The sequence below is a fragment of the Bos indicus genome, chromosome 29 (genome assembly GCF_029378745.1).
Source record: "Bos indicus isolate NIAB-ARS_2022 breed Sahiwal x Tharparkar chromosome 29, NIAB-ARS_B.indTharparkar_mat_pri_1.0, whole genome shotgun sequence".
NCBI lineage: Eukaryota > Metazoa > Chordata > Mammalia > Artiodactyla > Bovidae > Bos > Bos indicus.
This window is the reverse complement of record NC_091788.1, coordinates 46,025,042-46,036,501: the sequence shown is the minus strand read 5'-3', so window position 1 is coordinate 46,036,501 and position 11,460 is coordinate 46,025,042.

Here is an 11,460-nt window from a genome sequence, read left to right as displayed (position 1 = left end):
TTCACAATTTCAGTGTTAGATGACACCACAAATCCTTTCATGTCATATCTTTGACAAGGTGGGTTTCCTGTGGTTTCGGGATAAAAAATGGACATGACCATGGAACAAGAAATGAGACCGGGGGTGTCCCATCTGATTCCAGGTTTGAGAAGCTGGCCGGTGCACATAGCCAGTTTTAAATCACGGTGGTTATTGTTGTCAAGTCATTACGTGGTATCCAACTCTTGTGGGACCCCATGGACTGTAGCCCACCAGGCTCCTCTGTCCATGGGATTTTGCAGGTAAGAATACTGGAGTGGGTTGCCATTTCTTTCTCCAGGAGATCTTCCCAACCCAGGACTCGAACCCGAGTCTCTTGCATGTGTCTCCTACATTGTAGGTGAATTCTTTACCACTGAGCTATCAGGGAAGCCCGGTGGTTATTAGAGAAGGAAATAAAAATACCATTTTTTTTTCCTTTCTATTGCTGTGTATTATTCAATATATTTTCTAAGTGACTACTAAGTTATTAGAACATACATACTTATTGATTGGACCTAAAATAATTCACAAATAGAACAGCTAGATATTTCTTTTGGCTTAGGAGCACCATGAATAAATTACTGAGACACTGAGGGTTTCAGGACCAGGGAACACTTGGGCAGCTCTGTGTTAGCAGAGGGCTGGCATGGAGTTACCTACAGGGAGGCCCTCGTTGGACCCTGGGCCCCCCTCCTGCCTTGTCCAGAGAACTGAAGCATCTTTTCTGGCCCCAGCCTGGGGATGGAGATTAAACCTATGGTCTGTGATGCCCCAGACCCTGCTCTGAACCAGCGTAAACTAGTCACCAAGTTGCTTTTGGCAGATTCGAGGATCCTGCCTTTATGGGAGGCAGCAAGGCCCACACCTCTCCACAGCCTCCCCAGCAGATGATCTCTAGACTCAGATAGATGAAGGGGCTGAAAACTGCCTGCCTCATACACAGACTTTCAATGACAATCATACCCAGACTGAGTCATGCGGGGTGACTAGCACTCTGTCCTCCCCGTTCCCAACAGCATCTGGCACGGAAGGCAGTGTTCTCTGATGGCAGATATGCTGACCTCCTTCTGGCAGGAGATGCTTGAGCAACCAGATGCTTGAGCCATAAGCAGGGCAGGGCATCATTTGGGAAAGTGTGGGCATCTGGGCATGCCAGGCAAGCGAGGGGAGGGGAAGACAATGGTTCTACAGCTGGTCACAGTTCCAAGTCATTTCCAGGGATGAGCCCAGGCACGCAGAGCGGCCACCTGAGAGGGAGCATGACTTTCAATGACATCCTTTGCGGGGGGGTAGGCTCCCCATCAGAAGACTCCACACCCCCTCTTACTGTTCCTGGCACATGGACAAGACCCACAGACAGACACATGGAACAGGCCACACCCATGACAAGCAACACACACACATTCACACCCAGAACAAACAGGATTACTGTCACGGCAGCAAGCCCCAGCAGGCCAGCTCTTACAGGGACACCTAATTAAGCCATCAGATGTGGATGCTCCATCCCTTGGCAGCTCCAGGTCTGGTTGTAAAGTACAATATTGATGTCTCTGTCACCTCTGGATAAGGGGACCGGGTGGCCATCTGGACTCCAAAGTGGAAAGTCAGACTCAGCATCATGGTCTTGGCTTCTGTGATTCTGTGTCAATCTGCCTTTGGGTAATTTTAAAAATTATATGATTCCAAGACTCCATAGTGTAAGATTTTAACTATCTTCTCAATAGCAGATGAGAGAGCTTGAAAGTCTCCTTCTAGATTCATCTAGAGATGCTGAATCAGAAGCAAACTGGGTTTGGGGACGTCCCTGGCAGTCCAGTCGTTAAGATTCTGTGCTTTCTAGGGCGTGTAGGTTCAATCTCTAGTCAGGGAACTAAGATCCCACATGCCATGGCATCCCATATGGCATGGCCAAAAAATAAAATTTGATAAATTCTGCAACTGAGGTAGGTCTACATTGGCAGGATACAAAAGTAAAGGTTGCTATTTAGAGGGTTTTAGAGTTTATATTCAGAAAAGTGAAAGTCGCTCAGTCATGTCCAATTCTTTGGGACCCATGGACTATACAGTCCATGGAATTCTCCAAGCCAGACTACTGGCATAGTCCTTCCCTTCTCCAGGGGATCTTCCCAACCCAGGGATCGAACCCAGGTCTCCCACATTGTGGGCGGATTCTTTATCAGCTGAGGCCTCAGGGAAGCCCAAGAATACTGGAGTGGGGAGCCTATCCCTTCTCCAGCAGATCTTCCCAACTCAGGAATTGAAGCAGGGTCTCCTGCATTGCAGAGGGTCAATCTAAATGCAAGTTTGCAAATGTGGACATTCTCCCGAGTATCTTGTTCAAGAGATGAGCCTTTTTTTATGAGAAGGCGGGATCTTATGAGAGTTGTTGAAGCTGGACGATTTGGCACAGGCTGAATCCCTTTGTGTTACATGTTACTGGTCATGAGGCAATACACATCGTGGTTTTGTTTTTACAGTTGGCAAACCCAGCAGCACAGCTCTGGGATCAGGAGCAGTGTGGCTGTGGTCCTGGCCGGTCAGGGTCCTGCTCTGGTGCTGATGGTAGCGCCGACTTCGGCTGGCTGAGAGGCCCGTGCTGCTCAGGGAGGGCCCAGGAGGGGTGGAACTGCTGCTCTCAGTGAAGCCGTCTTGTTTACTCTTATCCTGTGTTATCGCTCAGTCATGTTCGACTCTTTGCAACCCCGTGGTCTGTGGCCCACCAGGTTCCTCTGTCCATGGGATTCGCCAGGCAAGCATATTGGAGTGGGTTGCTGTTGTTTAGGGGACCCCAAACTGGTAATGACTCTGAAACAAGAATGGCCTCCCAGAGCATCACGGTCCTGGGAAGGGACCAAGGCTGAGGGTGGAGGTGGGAAGGGGTTGAGACTACGCCAGAAGACCCAGGTCTGACTTCACACTAGAGATGTCATCTTTACTGTAGCAAGGAGGCTTCTGTGGCCCACTTTCCTGGCCCAAGACATAAGTGCAGGGAATTTCCTCGGCGGCCCAGCGGTTAGGACACCAAGTTTTCACTGCTGAGGGCCTGGGTTCAATCCCTGGTCGGGGAACTAAGATTCCACAAGCCATGTGGCACAACCGAAAAAAAAAAAAAAGCCATTTGGACATTTATGTGGAAAGTGCTGCCAATAAAATATCACACCTGGGTTCTGGGGATCACTACCTGTGACTGAGGGCCTGTGGGCACAGGTTACCTGGGGAGCTCAGCTGGAGCTCACGATTTGTTGTTGTTCAGTGGCTCAGCCCTGTCTGACCCTCTGCGACCCCATGGACTGCAGCACGCCAGGCTCCCCTGTCCTTCATAATCTCCCGGAGTTTGCTCATACGCATGTCCGTTTAATCCGTGATGCTGTCCAACCACAGAGTAGGACTTACTTCAGAAAGACCTGTAGGGGCACCTTTCATCACACGCACTGAACTTCAGCGAGAGTCACAGAATTCCCACAAGGTTTATGACAAAGTTCGCCAGCTTGGACTGAAAGGACACAGACAATGCAAAAACAAAAAAGGCCATCAGAATGCCCCCTCCCAGTCCGTCGGATTCTACCGGCAGGAAGCAGACTGAGGAAACCACTCGGCTGCAAACACATGCTCGCTTTTATGAGAAAGGAAAGACTCAGATGACCAGGACCCAGAGATCAGAGCCGTGAGCCTTGCAGCATTCTTTCCAAACCTTGGAATCCGGTCAAAGAACTTCCCACGTGTTCCTGGCTGGATTTCAGAACTGCTTTGGACCAGCCCGGCCCACTGTGCCTCCCTTTTTCTTGCTCTTTGAGCAGGAATGCCTGTGGCAGCTATCCTGTACTGAGATTATAAGACTACAGCCAAGGCATCGGCCAGATTTCAGTCATCTCAGGGCTCTGATGGGAAAGGACCCACTTCCAAGCTCCCTCCCCTGGCCATTGGCTGGCTGTGGTTCCTTGAAGGCGGTTAGGTTGAGGGTCTCAGCTCCTCACTGGCTATTGACGGAGGCTGCCTACAGTTTCTGCCGTGTGGGCCTTTCCATAGGCAGCTGGCTTCATCAGAGTAAACAAGAGAAGAACCAAAAAGAGCATGAGCAGGTGGAATAATAACCTTTACTTTTGTGGAAGTGAAATTCGAATAACACAAAACTCACCATGTTATAGTTCAGTGGCATTTTCTGCACTTGGCATATTATGTAATCAACACCTCTCTCTCTCTAGTTTCAAAGCTTTTTCATCACCACAAGATGAAACATGTACCTGTATCCACAAAGCAATCATTCCCCATTTTTCCTGCCCCCAGACCTTGGCAGCCACCAGTCTGCTTCTTGTCTCTATGGATTTGCCTCTTCTAGACATTTCATGTAAAACAAATCATTCAACGTGTTCCCTTTGATGTCGGTTTCTCTTTTTCCACTTAACCTAATGTTTTCAAGTTCCATCCATATTGTAGCACATGTATAAGGAACTTCATTTTTTAAAAAATAGACTATTTGTTAGAGTTGTTTTAGGTTCACATTCCTTTCTAAGGTGGAATAATATTCCACTGTATGGATATACCCTATCCGTTTATCCATTCATCTACTGATGGACATTTGGGTTGTCTCCACATTTTGGCTGTTGTGAATAATCCTTCTGTGAACATTCATGAACAAATATTTGTTTGAACACCTGTTTTCAATTTGGGGAAGTATTTACACCTGCTGCTGCTGCGGCTAAGTCACTTCGGTCGTGTCCGACTCTGTGTGACCCCATAGACGGCAGCTCACCAGGCCCCACCATCCCTGGGATTCTCCAGGCAAGAACAGGAGTGGGTTGCCATTTCCTCCTCCAATGCATGAAAGTGAAAAGTGAAAGTGAAGTTGCTCAGTCATGTCTGACTCTTAGCGACCCCATGGACTGCAGCCTACCAGGCTCCTCCGTCCATGGGATTTTCCAGGCAAGAGTACTGGAGTGGGGTGCCATTGCCTTCTCCAGTCACGTGGTACCTATGCTAAACTTTTTGAGTAACTGCCAAACTCATTTCCAAAGCAGAGGCGTCATCTGACAGTCTCACCAGCAGTGTACGGAAATTCTAATGTCTGCACACTCTTACCAAGACTTGTTATTTTCTGGTTTTATGGGTTTTTTGGAGTTGTCATTTCATTATAGCTACCCTAGTGGATATAAAGTGGTACCTTATTGTGGTTTTGACTTGAAATTCCATAATGGTCAGTGAGACTGGACATCTTTTCATGTGCTTTTTGATCATTTGTCTATCTTCTTTGGAGATAGGTACTTTGCTATTCAGGTACTTTGCTCATATTTAAATTGGGTTTTTTGCTTCTTGTTGCTGAGTTGTGAGACTTCTTTATATATTCTAGATACATAACCCTTACCAGATTATATTGCAAATATTTTCTCACATTCTGTAGGTTGTCTTTTTACTTTCTTAATAATGTCTTTGATGCGTGAAAGTTGTAGATTTCTGTAAACCCCGATTTATCTATTTGCTCTCTTGTTGTTCATGCTTTCGGTGTCATATTTAAGAATCCATCGTGAAATCCAAGGACGTGAAGATTCACTCCTACTTTTTCTAAGAGTTTTATTTGTTTTAGCTCCTATACTGGGTTGTATAACACACTGAGTTAAGTTTTGAATATGGACTGAAGTAGGTATTCAACTTATTTGGTATGTGGTTAGCCTGGTGTCCACACACCATTTGTTGAAGAGGCTATTCTTTCCATAGCTTCCCTAGTGGCTCAGTTGATAAAGAATCTTCCTGCAATGCAGGAGACCCAGGCTTGATCCTGGGATGGGGAAGATTCCCTGGAAGAGGGAATGGAAGCCCATTCCAGTCCTCTTGCCTTCTTTCTTTCCATACTGGATGATCTTGGCATCCTTGTTAGAAATCAACTGGCCGTTGATATTTGGGTTTGTTTCTACACTCTCAATGCTATGTTATTGGTCTATCTGTCAGTCCTTAAGCAAAATGTCTTTGATTACTATAGTTTGTAATAAGTTCACACATCAGGAAATGTAAGGCCTCCAACTTTGTTTTTCTTTTTACATACATTTTTGGCTATTTAAAAAATGAGAGTTGGAATATACAATTACATATGAAGATGGGCTTTTCCATTTATACAAAACATTAGAGTTTTAATAGAGATTACATTGTATCATAGATCACTTTGAGGAGCATTGCCATATTAAACATTATTCCGTTTTTCATCTCTCAGGCCTTCACTTCCAAGGTGACCAAGAAAAAAATAAGAACAATAGTCGTGCCAAAAAGGGCTGTGGCCACGTGCAGCATACCCATGGCGCCAGCTGTGCCCAGTGTGTGCTCAAGGACAAGGCCATTAAGAAGTTCATCATTCAAAACACAACAGAGGCTGCGGCCATCAAGGACATTTCTGAAGCAAATGTCTTCAATACCTGTGTGCCTCCCAAGCTGTATGTGAAACTACAATACTGTGTGAGTTGTACCATTCATAGCAAAGTAGTTAGGAACCCTTCTCGTGAAGCCTGGAAGGACTGAACACCCCCACCCCAATTTAGAATGGGGGGTGCCACCCAATGCTGCTAAGTCACTTCAGTGGTGTCCGACTCTGTGCGACCCCATAGACGGCAGCCCACCAGGCTCCCCCATCCCTGGGATTCTCCAGGCAAGAACACTGGAGAGGGTTGCCATTTCCTTCTCCAATGCATGAAAGTGAAAAGTGAAAGTGAAATTACTCAGTCAAGTCCGACTCTTAGCGACCCCATGGACTGCAGCCTACCAGGCTCCTCCTTCCATGGGATTTTCCAGGCCCTATGACCTTTGCCAAATACCAAGTGGGGAGCTAAATCCTTAATGACCAAAGAAAAACTTCCCTCTGGAAAAAAGTAAAGTTAAAATTATATTTTTAAAAATATTAAGTTTTCCAATCCATGAACATGGGCTATCTTTCCACTCATTTATATATTCTTTAATTTCTTTCTGCAGTGTTTTGCAGTTCAGTGTAAAAAAATTTCCCCTTCCTTGGTTAAATTTATTCCTAGGTATTTTATTCTTTTGGATGATATTGTAAACAGAATTGTTTTTTAAATTTCCTTTTCAGATTGTTCACTGCTAGTGTATAGAAACACAGCTGATTTTTGAGTGTTGATTTTATATCCTGTAACTTTGCCAAATGTTTATTAGCTCTAGTAGTATGTGTGTGTGTGTTCTTTGGGTTTTTTTTTTTTTTTTTTAACCATACCACATGGGTTGTGGGATTTTAGTTCCCTGACCAGGGATCAAACCCAGGCTCTTGGCAGTGAGAGAGTGGAGCCCTAATCACTGGATCACCAGGGAATTCACCTTCTTTGGAATTTGTTTATATATACAATCATATCATCAGCAAATACAAATTGTATTACTTTTTAAAAAAAATTTATTTAGGCTGCACTAGGTCTTCATTGCTGTGAGAAGGCTTTCCTAAGCTGTGGCAAGCAGGGCTACTGTTTTTTGTGGTGCTCGGGCTTCTTTTTGCGGTGGCCTCTCGTGCTGCAGCGCATGGCTCTAGGCACACTCTAGGCACACTCTAGGCTTCAGTAGTTGTGGCTCGTGGGTTTAGCTGCTCCACAGCGTGTGGGATCTTCCCAGACCGGGGATTGAACCAGTGTCCCCCGCATTGCAGGCAGATTCTTTACCATCTGAGCCACCAACTCTATGAAACGTTCAATGACAGTAGAGGACGCCGCTGCTCACAAAGTTATAAACACACAGCAAACGTTACGATCTGATGAGGCTGGGTGGTGTGTGTGTGTGAATGGTCGTGTGTTATCCTGTGTATTTTCTGTATGCTAGACATATTACATAAGGTATAAAGAAAAAAAGAAGACCGTTTGCACCCCAGATGCTAGAGTTCTCCATATCCTGAAGTTTAGCGTGGTTAAGAGCTTGAGCTCTCAAGACCACGCATTTCTCTGGGTCAAGGTTCTCGAACAGTTTTCGCAAACTATGATTCAAGCCCGCCCTGGGACCATAGCCCCCAGCTGTCCCTTCCACCGTGACGTGAAGGGCAGGCAGGCGCCTCTGGCCCCGCCTCTGCTCCCTGCCACACCTCGCTTGCCCCCACCCCTCAGGCCTCTCACTGCCCGCAGTGCTTTGAAGTTTCTGGAAGCATCCAACCCGCTCCCATAATGACCTTCCAGTGACCTCGTGAGATGGGTGTCACCGTTGGCTGCTCTCTCCCCATTCTGTGGATGGGGAGACTGAGACTCTGGGCATTCTGGACAGGGTTGGTTCCCAGCTGGGGAGCTTCCCTGCAGAAAAGCCAGAAGGGAGGCTGCCAGGGGCCCAGGATCTGTCACAAAACTTACTGGGTAGCTTTTCCCAGGAATGACCAGGGAGGTACCATTTGTTCCCTCCAGGGAACCCAGTGCCACTTTCGAAATCCATCTGAAATTCGCAATCATTTGGAAACTAGTCAAGGTGCTGATGCCAGGGCCCATCCCACACCTGCGGGGGCAGAAGCCCAGAGCAGGACCCTGGCATCTTCAGGTCCCCAGGGCAAGTTTGAGGGTCCCCAAATTAACCTGTTGAGTCCCACTGAGACTGGAGTCCTGGAGTCCTGGGCACTGCTATTTCTTTCCTCCCCAAGGAGGACCCTTTGCACAGGGCACCCAGCCACTCGGCCCTCTCCCCTTCCTGCCTAAGGGCTTCCCAGGTGACTCAGTGGCAAAGAAACCCACCTGCCAATGCAGCAGATGTGAGTTCAATCTCAGGGTCAGGAAGATCCCCTGGAGGAGGGCATGGCAACCCACTCCAATATTCTTGCCTGGAGAATTCCATGGACAGAGGAGCCTGGCGAGCTACAGTCCATGGGGTCACACAGATTTGGACGCGACTGAGCACGCATGCACACAGGTATGAGTTCGGGGAGACACCACTCAGACAGAAGTCTGGGAGGTCTCACTGGAAGATCGTTGTCTGGAGTCTGCTGCTCTGTCCTGAGGTTTGTCACATCCAGTCCCTCCTTCCCCTCCCCTAGCTGGTAGTCACTTCCTGGAAAACACAGGAACTACACTGCCCCCCACCCAAACTCTGCAAGACCCCACCCCCCATCCACATGGGTCACCCCCTGTGACATTCTCATCAGGGGGATCATTCCTGTAAGCACCCAGTGTAACCCCAGACTTCCCCCTCTCTACCCCACCCCACCCCTCAACCATCACCGATTCTTTGCTTCCCTGGAGCAGCAGAATTTCTTTTAAGCCTTTCTTCCCCCTGAGAACTATTTTTTTACATTCTTTGACCATTTTTAAAAAATTAATATTTTCTGTGCCATGCCGCACAGCATGCAGGAATCTTAGTTCCCTGACCAGGGATCGAACCTGCCCCCTGCTTGCACTGGAAGCACGGATCTTAACCCCGGGACCACCAGGGAAGTCACAGAACTGTTTTCAAGAATCATTTAGTGGGGTGGCTCTGAACTAGGGACAATGTCATTCCCCTAGGGACACTTGGCAGAGTCTGGCGACATTCTGGTTTGTCATAACTACGGAGGTGTAGAGCCGGGGAAGGCCAGCAGTTGCAAAAGCTAGACCCGGGAGTGGAGGACACCCCTTCCCTGGAGCCCCACCAACACATGGGTTTCGAACTTCCGTCCTCCAGCACTGGGAGATTGTAACCCTGCTGTCTCCACCCACCGCCGTTGCTGTGGTGGTTGGTCAGTGCAGCCCCAGGAAACTGATCCGAGGCATTTGCAGAGCATCTCGCCATTGTTGCACTTTGCATTTCTCAGTTGCTGTGGAGGCCGAACATGCTTTCATTTGCTTGTGGGCTATGCAGGCTTCTTGTTGGTTCAGTTCAATGTGGTTTAGTTCATTTAGTTTTTTGTTGCTTGTTTTTGGCTGTGTGGCTTGTGGGAACTTAGTTGCCCAGCCAGGGATTGAACCCGCACCCCTGGCCATGATAGCGTGGAGTCCTAGCCACCAATCGTCAGGGAATTCCTTGGTTTGTCTCGCTTTAACAGCTTTGAGGTGAATTGCACAATCCAGTGGTTCCCAGGAGGCGGGCTGTACCCCCACCCCACCATACCCCACCCCCCGGCTCTTCGATTCTTCTTGCCAGCCCTGACTTCCCTTCTGGTGTCTTGCGTGGCTCCCACTGGCCTGGTTCCCATCACAGCCAAGGAGCACCTCACACGCCTGCCTGGGGTGCAAGCTGGTTCTCACGCTGTGCCTGGACCTGCTCTCCATAGCCCTCGGCCATGGAGTGGTCTTGATCTCTTGGGACAGGCTTGGGAGTGAAGGGCAGACAGGGGCAAATCACACAAGACGGATTAGCAGTGGGGCCTGAGTGCATTCTCCTGCTTCCTAGGACCTAGCAGGTGCTCTGGAAAGACTGGGGGAAACGTTAATAACCAATACTTACGAGCACTGATTTCGCGTCAGGAGCCGTGGTATCTATATCTATTCTTTCATCTTATCATGAGATCCTCTAATTGCAGTTGTTGCCCCAGGGAGGCTCAGGGAGGTTAAGCAACTTGCCTGTGCTGTGTGTATACTCACTCACTTTGTCTTTCTAACCCCATGACTTTAGCCCACCAGGCTCCTCTGTCCATGGAATTCTCCAGGCAAGAATACTGGAGTGGGTTGCCATGCCCTTCTCCAGGGGATCTTTCCCACCCAAGGATCAAACACAGGTCTCCCGCATTGTAGGGGGAATCTTTACCATCTGAGCCAGCAGGGAAGCCCAAGTAACTTGCCTAGGATCACACAGTAAATAGGAGAATAAGAGGAACAAGGAACAAGATGTGACACCCTGTGGCCACAGGGGCCCCTGGCCCATCCACGCTCTCTCTGCAGCTGCCAGGGCCCTTTCCTCTGCCCCGAGGATACCAGTCGGGCACATGAGGAGAGCGCAAATGAAGGAGCCCTTCGGGGTGGGAATGAAGGCACAGACATGAGGGTCTGGTGCGGGGACCTGGGTGACTCGAAGAGCTCTGCTGGCTGAGGGCATCCTGGAGGAGGCTGCCAGGGTCCCACTGACAAAGTTTGAAATGCTTTCAAACTGTGGTGCTGGAGAAGACTCTTGAGAGTCCCTTGGACTGCAAGGAGATTCAACCAGTCAATCCTAAAGGAAGTCAACCCTGAATATTCACTGGAAGGACTGATGCTGAAGCTCCAATACTTTGGCCACCTGATGCAAAGAGCTGACTCATTGGAAAAGACCCTGATGCTGGGAGAGATTGAGGGCAGGAGGAGAAGGGGACGGCAGAGGATGAGATGGCTGGATGGCATCACCAACTCAATGGACATGAGTTTGAGCAAACTCCAGGAGATAGTGGAGGACAAAAGAGCCTGAGGGGTTGCAGTCCACAGGGTCGCAAAGAGTTGGACTCTTAGTGACTTAGCAACCTTATCTTTTGCTCCTTAATTAGGTAACTTTCTTTTTTTTTTTTTAATCAGGTGACTTTCTGCCTGTCCTTCCCAGAAATCACAGCAT